Source organism: Cyanistes caeruleus, chromosome 1 (genome assembly GCF_971803275.1).
Source record: "Cyanistes caeruleus chromosome 1, bCyaCae1.hap1.1, whole genome shotgun sequence".
NCBI classification, from domain to species: domain Eukaryota; kingdom Metazoa; phylum Chordata; class Aves; order Passeriformes; family Paridae; genus Cyanistes; species Cyanistes caeruleus.
The window spans coordinates 68,576,415-68,587,339 of record NC_141701.1 but is presented as its reverse complement, the minus strand read 5'-3'; positions in this window follow the sequence as shown (position 1 = coordinate 68,587,339).

Here is a 10,925-nt window from a genome sequence, read left to right as displayed (position 1 = left end):
CCCCTTGTGCCATGGCCCCACTAATTAAGTTTGTCCTATTCTTCAGGAGTGTCAACTTCACTTCTCCGCTTGGTGTTGTCTGCAAACTTGCTGAGTATGCACTCAGTCACTTTTTTATGTTTCTGATGAAGACATTACAGAGCACTGTTCTCAATACGGACCCTTGAGGGTCGGCACTTACCAGCAGTATCCATCGAGACACTTAGCCATTGTCCGATAGCTTTTACTTGTGACTATCCAATCAATATGCAATGGAATAGGCTGAGGCACCTGGATTACCTCTGAAGATGGCCTTGTCCTTTCCAGGATTACTAACCCTGATTCAGTGAATGAACTCAACAGTTTCAAGGAAGATCATGGAAAATTTTTCATTGATTTCACTATGTTTTTCACACCATTCAGTTCTTCACACCACTCAGAAAATACAACTTGAAATGTTAAAGAGGTTTTGATCAAATCCCTTTCTAAGCTTCCCTCTGCCCCATTTAGAAATTCTTTTTAATATCCAACACATGTTGCAGAGTCCAAAACTGTCTCAGAATAGATAATGAAATATGCCTCTTGTTAGTATCATAAATTTTTGGAAAAGATATGAGCCTCACAGAGAAATGTACTGCATGAGAAGGATAAAAGATTCAGTTCTCAGTGCTGGGAGCTGTGAAAATATTTAAAACCAGAACGATTTACAAGGGAAAATTTTCCCTCTAAATTTTCACTTTATTTTGGTCAATTTTTATAGATATATGTTTCTCAAAATTTAGATTTTTTTATAATACTGTTGTTTTTTTCATAGGAACTCATCACAAAATCACTGTATACCTGAATTTTTTTATTTGTCTTCTTTGGGTACAAGAGCACAAATACAAATTTATATGGTGAGCATGGAAGAGAAAATATAATTTTGATTGTTTCCTCTATGTAGCATTATAGAAATAATAGCTATATATTTATTTTCCACATCTTCCTTCCCCACTAAAAAAAAACACATATACAAGCAGGGACGTTAGTAACAGAAATCAGAAACTTGTTTTTCCTTTTTCAGCATCTACATACATTCAAGACATTCATACATTGATACATAATTAATTTTTAGGTTTTTTTAAACATACTGTTTCTTATTCACTCTTGAGTTTTGTGGAAAGGTAGTGTGAATGTTTATTTATTCCAGTTTTAAAGTACACACAGCATGCAATTGTTTCAGATTGCTATAATTACTTTCTAATGCTTCTTTTAGGTTGCTTGCTGATATCTAGAAGCTGCATAAGATTTTAGGATGAGAATTCATCTAATGGATTGAAATGGAGATGTGACACTATTTTTGATACAAAAATTTAATGATGACTCAATTTTTAAAATAGTCTTTACAAGCTATTCTTTAAGACAGAAAATAAAGTAAATTACTCAGTTTTTATAAAAATTAAAATCTTAATAAAAAGAGAATAAAAAGAGGATATATTCTCTTTATAAAAAGAGAATGTACCTGTAGCAAAGTAAATATGTTTTCTAAGATGTCTCTGAATATTCAATCAAATAATGTTTCAGGAAACATAACTGATCTCTGTATTACAGTGGCATGCAGATATTTCTTTATTCCTGTTCATAAACTAATCAAGTAGGAGTAGAATTACTGGATGACTTGCCTGAATATTTGGCTGAATCGATCTGTGGCTGTTTAGAGAGGTGGACTTACTGATTTTTTTTTTTGTCATTTCAACCTCAGAGAACTGCTCAAGATGACATTAGATCTCAGAGTGCCAGAGCAGAAACTAGAGCTGACAAACTGATCTATCTCCTGCCCTCATTTACCTACTCAGCTTTTCAAATAGATTAAATAATTGTTGGAATTTTGGTTTACATTATTTCAGTTAGCTTCTTAGCTGGTTAGCTAGAATTTTAGAATGATTTAATTATAGGTTTATTACCACACATTTTTTGCATACCTAATTATAAAATGGCAGTAAACACCTTCATGAACATATATGTCTTGTCAATGAATCAGCTCAATATTTAATTTCTCCCTTACAAAATTATATTTCAAAATATTTTATATCTTTTCTTTCATAAGTTTATTTTGGAGTCAAATCAGTTTCCTATATGCCACGAGCGCTTTATTTTAAGTTTATATATAGTTCCTTTGATAACTGAGGTGTAGAATGCCTACTAAACCTAATACATGATATGTGGTTTAGTAAATTTGTTGTAAAAAATACTCTTTGAATATTTTTTGATAGTTTTATAAGCCTTCTTATATCAAAGCCATCAATGAAGCACACCTCACTAATTGTGTGAACATCTTGCCCTTCATGTCTAAGTTTTAAAGTTAGAATTCAGTTTTTTCCTTCCTGCAGTGGCATGAAGGTACTTGTCTTTCTAAGAAGTGTTGCTCCAAAAGAAAATGACTCATAGCTTTTTCACAGCTTTCTGAGGAAGTTACTTATACATCACTTTAAAAAATGCAGTTGACTTATGCAGTTAAGAAGGAAAATTGTGAAAAAAATTGCTTGTCATTCACCAGTTGAAAAAGAAAAGCTGAAGTGCATCCCAGAGTGTAGGCCTAACTTTGGAATGTCAGCCCAAACCTCATCCTTCTGTGGGGATAAGACAATATGGTTGTAGACCCCAAAGCTGAGAAGCCCTGTTAGATTCCACAATCAAGGCCTGGAAGAAAGCAGGAGTAGAATCATTCTGTGAATGAAGAATCCACCCAACTAAGTATTTGAAAGACCCTTATAGCTAGAAAATCAAAGAGCAGGTTGTCTCAGTAGTGATTCCCAATTGTGCTCTTTCTTAAGAAATAACTAAGAATAGGGAAAAATACAGTCTAATATAATTCAATGTAAAATAGTATAAATATAGGTGAAATAAGAAAATTGTGAAGATATAAACTGATAAGAAATCATTTTTTAAAATATTTAAACTATATAAAATGAAAAATTCATATGGATTTTTAATAAAATATCCAATATCATAAAGCCAGAAGAATAGCTAGTAAACATCTATCACTTTCTAAATGCAAACAAAAGACCTCAAATTACTTTAAATTAAAGCAAATTGCATAGAAATAGCAAAGTGACAGCAATAATTATTGAATTTCTAGATTCATAGAAAACTGTGACTTCATAAATACCAAATAACTTCCTAAACCTTATACAGTGTATGCTAGTTTTCACTGGCTATAAATTCACCAATTATATCTTCTTATCCTTTATTTACCTGTCTTTGTCATTATAAATAAACAGTAAAGCTGAAAACGTCTATTGGAGTTGAAAAAATACTGAAAACCTACCATTGATTTAAAAGGAAGGACTTCCTCAGATTATACTGCACCCTTTGCATCTTCAGATAGACACCTCAATTTTTTTTCCTCATATATTTGAGACGGACCATAGCAAAAAAGATTTTTGCCTTTAGTGAAATCGTATGTACTAAATTCCACAATTCGTTTCACATCTCAGGAGGTTTAATTGAAACAAAGCTTCATATGAAAACATAAGATAGTCATTACTATATTCAGTGGAATTAAAAATATTCAAGTTTGGTTCAAAACAGAAATACTGTTGGTATTTCTGAATAAATATAAGAAAATGTATGAGTTATTTAATGTTAGAGTAAATTAAATAAAGATAACCAACAGAAATAAGTTTTGCAATGGAATTTGACTGGATGAAAGATCTGTTTTCTTCCATGCTTCCATAAAGTTTACTGCCAAACTCAATAAAATAGACATCCAGGTGACTTGCTAAGGAGGGACCCAAAGCCTGCCCAGAAATGTGCTGTTTTGGTAACTTGGAGATATTGACATTCCCTTTTGGAGATTTGGCTCGAGTAAAAGATGTTGCCTAAAGATGCTTCAAGTCTGAATAGTCAAAACTGGGAGGGATGACATTGAGTGAGACCTTTGACACAATTGTCTCTGGAAGGAAGGGCCATTCTCTGTCTCTAGGTTCACTTTGAGAGGGGAAGTTTCTTAGAAACCAGTATAACTGGGGCTTGTCTTTTTTGAAGCAATGGAGGTTAATTCCTTCTTTAAATAAGCCTTGAGAAAGTGTCTGTCCTCATCTAGTAAGCAAATGATTTAAATTTTTTTTGTTTGTTTATTTGTTTGTTTTGGGAGTTTTTTGGAGTTTGTTGTTGTTGTTTTAGTTTGGTTTGGGGTTTTTTGTGTTTTTTTTAATTTGTTTGGTTTGGTTTTTGGGTTTTTGTTTGAGTTTCTTTGGTATTTTGGGGTTGTTTTGTTTTTGTCAACATTTATTTCATTAAAGAGCTATTCCATTTTGTTTGTGCTTAAAGCAAATGGTCACTTGGCAGAAAATAAGCCTACTGACTCATCAGGGAAGTGCAGAAAGGATTTATGGTGTCTAAATCATACACTCTCAGTCCAAAGGTATGAATAAGAATGCAGCTTGTAAAACACCGAGTGGAACGTGCAAAATAAATGCATATTGAAAGCTGGTGGAGTCAAAGACTAACACTATTAAAACACATATTTAGAGATGATTTTTTTTTTAAAGATTTAAATAGTCTAAATATTTTTTATACCTTTAAAGAATATAGTTGCAGTGTCTTACGACTCAAAGGAAGGACTGACAGATGCAATAAAACACTATGAGTCAAGAAAACTTTCTGTTAGCACTATGGAAGCATAATTTAGAATAGTAATAAAAGCAGTAGTTGTTCATATCACACTTTGCTTGACCTCTGGTAGCATCACTTCTTTTATAGAGCGTTCTCTCACTCTATGAAAAGAGGATTTCTATCTATGAAAAAAAGTATTCCTTTCCTCCCATAGATGGCTGCAAGTCTATTCTGTTTCAATGGCAAAGAGAATTGAGATGAACAATTTTCCACTCAGTGAATGCTGGCTTGACATTGTCCCAGGGTTTTGTTTCTGGCTAAAAAACACTATTTAAGCAAGGAATGCTTTTTATAAAATTCCTTCATCTTTTACCAAAATTATTTAAACTAGGAAAACAAGAAGATTATTGTTGAGAATACAGAGTATTTCTCAGATCACTGATTTTTTTTTTCATATTCTTTTTCTGATACTTACTTCTGAATTTCCAACTATTGAGTGATTTCCAATTTCATCAGTTCTCCTGGCTTACCCCAATATTTTAGCTTTTTTAGTGCACAGAATGGAAGTCTAGGGTTGTATTAAATTTGGTGGAAGAAACAGGTGCTTTTGAGAGAAAATTGTTTTAACTCCATCATGAGAAACAGGAAAAACAGAGATGTTCTTACTCTAAATCAGTGGCTCAATTTGTATATTTTAAATCTAGGGATATATTTTAAACACCTACTGGGTTTTTCCCATGAGATGGGTTGGCCCATCTTATGAAAAGGCAGGTTAAGTCTATGAATCTAAGTACTTGAATTTGGTCCTTTGAATGCTTCACAAACTCTTGGCCCATTGAATTCATAATAAACCAATGGCAAAAATGAGAAAGGGTTATTCTACATTTAATTAGAAAGCTGAGTTTTCTGAAGCTGGATTAGTGGGAAAATAGGAGACAAAGTTATTGATCAGCTAGCAGGTAAGTGCTCCCATGACCACGTAATGAACACATCAAAGCTTTAAGACTGGTCTCTTAGAGTCTTCAAGAGTATCTGCAGGTCAGCTTTCAATGACTAATTCAAAGTGAAGGTGCACAATTGCATATGGATATATTAAAATGTATTCAGATGAAAAATAAATCTGAACAACAGGGATATGGACATGTTGCAGAAGGGCAAGAAACTACCTCAGAGGAATACTATATTCTTAGTAAATTATTCACTCGAATGTAGTCAATATTAAATAATGTTGCAACAGCCAATGTGCCAATATCCCACAAGTCACATAAGAAATATTTCACTTGAATATGAAATGGGTACTTGATTTTGACTGTTTGCAGTTACTGAAAAAAAAAAAATGTTTATCAAATATAGCTAGTTCAAATGAATTTTAGAAAAGGAAAAGAGTTTATTTTGTGTTTACCCAAAACAATGCTTTATATTTCTCCTGCAGTCATTAAACAGTATTTTATTATTCAGCAGAAAATCAGAAATACCAAAACTGAAGTGGACTATTGGAAAAAAAATTAGCAAAACAATTACATTTTTAGTTATTCTCTTCCAGGAAATTATGCATTACACAAATTTGCTGAAGCCCCATAAATCTGCTTAAAGAGATTAAGGTTTCCTGTAGTTTCCACCACACTAAGAATAACTACACTCTTTGTGATGATAATATGCCTAATGCTGCAGCAGATCAGATTGGGATTTTTTATTACTCATATGACATCCTACACTTTCCAGAAGAGTTGCTTTTCATAACCATTATGTCATCCAGTAATTTGCTTGGAGGAAATATCTTTCCACCATTAAAATGAAATTCACTACTTGACTGAGAATCTTTTGAGCAAAACCAGATGGAGCCTTTTCTACCACTCATGAGTGTCTTTCTCCCCATCTAGAATAGCATGCAAACCTTATGTGATACTCGTAAGATTATTTGAATGGCTGCACTGATCCTTCTACCTTGGTAAAAACACTTGCAGGAAAACATGAGCATTCCTAGTTCCAGTTCAACAGCTTTCCATCTCATCAGGCCCTATAAAAAGCCAGGGTCAGAAGTCAGTAAAATATTGTTTCCAGTCTACTGTCCCTTCTTCAGATGCAGTACCACAGAAGCTCATAAAAGCCACAGAACTGACAGAAACAAATAGAAGATCTCAAAACAGTTATCCATTCTTTGGATATAGATCTTTGGACATAGATCTTGAAAGTTGTTCTTGCGGATAAAACAATATTTGGAAACATACAAATCTGTCTTGAACACGTAGGCGTGTTTTTTAAAGATTAAAAGTCTCACAAGAAGCAGATTGTACAGCTTCTTATTTAGACAATATGATGGAGAAAATTTCTTCTTAGTGCTGAGTTCAACCTCAGGTTTGTTTAGGTTCAGGAGCAATGCATGATAACATTTGATGGACTGACAAACACTGATGTAAGCCGAGACTGCTTTCTGGTCATGGTAGAATCAAGGGAATTTGATGTTTTCACTACTTTGCAGTGGAAAGATATTGATTTGCAGATAATGGCAACAGAATAAATACAGCAATTTATTTTGCTTGACTTTAATTCATGGTTTTAAAACAAAATGGTTGAGATATATCAGATCTAAGTAGAAGTTAAATGGATAATCTATTGTGTGTTTTGTTCTGTGTTGTGTTCTTGCCGCTCTATTTTTCTTATATGTTCTTAGAATATTAAATACTTACACTTCTCTAAAACTATTTCCCTTTTGACTTCCAGTTAGTGGAATCTTATCTTCAGCTTTTAATATTTTAATAAGACTGACCGATTTTGAAATAGCTCTCCTAATAATCTCTATCTAATCTGCAAGAACAATGACCTTGATCAACAATGGCAGGTGGGATATTCACTGAGTTGAGTTCTGATGTAATTGTATTTAAATCTACATTTGTATTTAAATCTACTGAGAAAAGATTTTCTCAGTCTTTTGCTTTAGCTCTATACTATCCTCCTTGTATCTGTAACTATCTCTAGTTGATTCAAATTTGCTCTGAAGTTGTTTTATCTACAGTGAAAGTGACAAGGAATATTTAAGATTGACCATGTTATGTAAAATGTAGGTAGAAAACAGCGGTATGGTTCAATCACATAAATGTGAAACTAGAGTTTGTGTGTGTCATTAGTATGGGCACATCAGCTTCTTTCTACCTACCCAGAGAATTTAACCATATATATCCTCTTTGTCTGCAAATTTACAGTCAGAAAGACATTGGAAAAAATGACACTATTAAGGATACCATGCTTTATTTCATTATAATCTAAATACCAAAAAGCTGCTTCTGCAACATCAAGATATATTTAGACATTCTTCTAAACCATTAATTTCTGCTGCTATCTTTTAAAGTCACCAGCCTGTTAGAGCATGCATCAAGTATGTTTTTATGGTATTCTCTCAGTGTGAATATTGTGGATAGTTCTGAATCAGTAAAGGGATTTTGACTTTCTGATGTACCTTATATAAACATAAGATTTACAATTTAGGAATGCAAGCAATATTCAGCCCAAAGCTAGGGTACTTTACACTGAAAAAATATTCCTCTGTAGTTGGTTGACACTTGTCAGTCTCTGAGTTAACGTAATCTCAATTAAAACTTCCAGTTTTCTGCAACATATTCTATTGTGAATAAAATTAATTTTAGTCTTAATTTACAGATAAGGAGCTCCCATAGCATTAGAATCTGAAAAGTCCATTTCAAAGTTGTCGTGGTTTTAAACCAGTAACTAAAAACTACTTATTTTTTGTTGTGAGGTATGGATTAAAACAAGAGCAAAGCAGGCTTAAGACTTAAAAGGAATAAAGACAGTTTATTAACAAACTACAAGAATGAGAATACCAGAATAAACTTTCAGAAAACCCCCTTATCTTCTACATCTTAACTATTTCTCTGTACACATGACAACATAGAGACAAATAACTTTAGGACTTTGGTGGTTAAAAACAGTCTTAATTCTTGCTACAGTCTTTCATCAGTCTTTGTAGAGAAACAGAAGTCTCTTTCTGTTAGCTTACGGAGTTTCTCACGAGAAAACTATTTTTCATCATAGTTTTCTATTTCTCTAATGCCAGCTGCCCGAAAATCTGTCATTAGATCTTCTCCTCCCATTTCACATCTCCAAGGTGTGTATGGGTCACAGAGTTTAGGAATCTTATTTTTAAGGATAAGTTATTCAAAGGCAGAAGTCTTCCTCATTTGTCTCTGTGAGCCTTCCTGGAAAACAGTTTTCTCTTTGCCCCCAAAGCTTCAAAATCTTCACTCAACTCAATTCCAGCAACTCACAGTATCACAAGCACTCTCTCTGTCTCTCTTCTGCTCAAAAGTTACACTTTGAATATCTCATTCCTCCTAATACTCTTATCATGAATTAAAGGAGTCTTTTTATACTATTATTGTCCATCTCCATAGCTTTAACAGAAAGATATTTCAGCTGTAAAGCATCTCCTTATTCTCTCTTTCTTATTTAAACTTAACTCTTTTCTTCACTGTTTTTGGTGGTTCTATGATGTCTCCTCTATGTTGATTGTCTCTCTCTCTGTCTTTCTGAGAAAAGGAGTAATCTGTATGTTTATCCAGGTAGTAAAAGAATTAAAAGCTTTAAGAAAACTGCAAGAGTTCATGGTGTTAAGTTTCAGTCTAGCAGCAAAAACTGAAAACCAAGCTCGGCTGACCAGCGCTGCTTCTCTTCTCCCTCCCCCCCCCTCCACCCCGCGGCCTTGTAGGCCTGGAGAGGGGGGGAGGAGGCCGAGACAGAGCCTGCTACCTTGTCCGAAGCCGGAAACCAAAGAGGGCAAGAGAATTCTGTCTGTACTTCTTAAGGGGGTGTTTACAAGTTGAATTCACTTTTTAATGGTCAGATCTGCTGTCAATTCTTGAAAATGACCGATAATTGGTCAGGAGGGAAAAACTCCCATCAGCCACCAGCAGCTTCAACTTCCTCTCCCTCCAAGCTGTCTTAAAGGTAAAGCTACCCCATGACAAAAGTCCAGTGTTTATGGAGTAAGGACAAAAACAAAAAAGGACAAAAATAAAAAAAACCAACAATCCCCTATTTTTCTGATGCAATAGGAATGGAAAAAAAATATCAAGGAAAGAAAATCTCTGCAGAAGGGTAAGGGGCTAAAAGTGATCATCAGTCTTCTACAGAGGAAAGTTCTTCCTAGATACTCTCTGTGGTGAAATGAGTCAAAGGAGAAGACTGAACATTGTGATAAAGGACACTGACCACTACAGCTCAGTTTGAGCAAATACAAAGTTTTTACACAGGTGAGGGATGGTGCGGACTGTTTCATCAGAGTATGTGAAAATCTAAGGCTCATCCTGAGAGTATTTTGCAAGAAAAGTATATAGTCTTTCTCTGTTGTACAGTGATATGAGATTTCAGCTTCATTTCATGGCTAAACCAGTGACACAAAGTTTTCTACAAATGCAGCAAATTATATATTTTTTTTTGTATGTTTGGTTTAATTCTACTGAGAATTTTCAGAATCCTTTTACTAATACCTACATTGAAGTAACATAGGAACCATCAATGTACTTGAAAACTTCAGAACAGAATTTGAAGTGCTTTAGTAATCATATCACATGTCACATAATATTATTGTACAAAAGTGAGCAATTTCTACCTGTGCTACATTCTGAAAAAGTCCACAGATTTTGAGGTGAACACAACACTGAACATATCAGACTTCTGAAATTGAGTACAAATCTGTTAATCTACAATGGCTGTGAGATTAGCATGTACTCATCACCACTATCTTATTCATTGGAAAAAAAATCCAAACTCCACAGTCAGAAAAATTTGCAAAAGGATTAAGACATTCAAAAGAGTTGATCACAGAATCACAGGATCAGTGATAAAATTCCTGCGATTGCTGTAGTTTTTAGTTTTGACATCAGGAATTAAAAACTCCTGAGGAAAAAACTGATTAAAAAATCTAGGTACTGCAAATCATTTTTCATGTGTACCATATCCAGAACAAATCCTCTATGCATAGAAATATTAAAAATTCTTCACAATTCAAAGGTAACTTCACATCACTGGTTATATCGCAGTGACTTGTTTATATGCCATGGGAGGCCTACCTTTCATTAGCTCATTAATTGCAGAGATTTTTAAGTTTTTAGCTCTTGCTTATGAATGAAATCACATTACCTTCATAACTTGACAGAAAACACAGTTCTTAACCTGATACTTTGTAATTCCCTTCTCTTTCCTTCTGTATATATTTTATGATGAAAAAATGAACAATTCTATTTATTAAATATACTCTGGGTTTTATAATGACATTATATTACAGAAACTTTTCTGAATTTAGTTCTCTGGCAAGTTAAAAACCATGTTATCAAGGT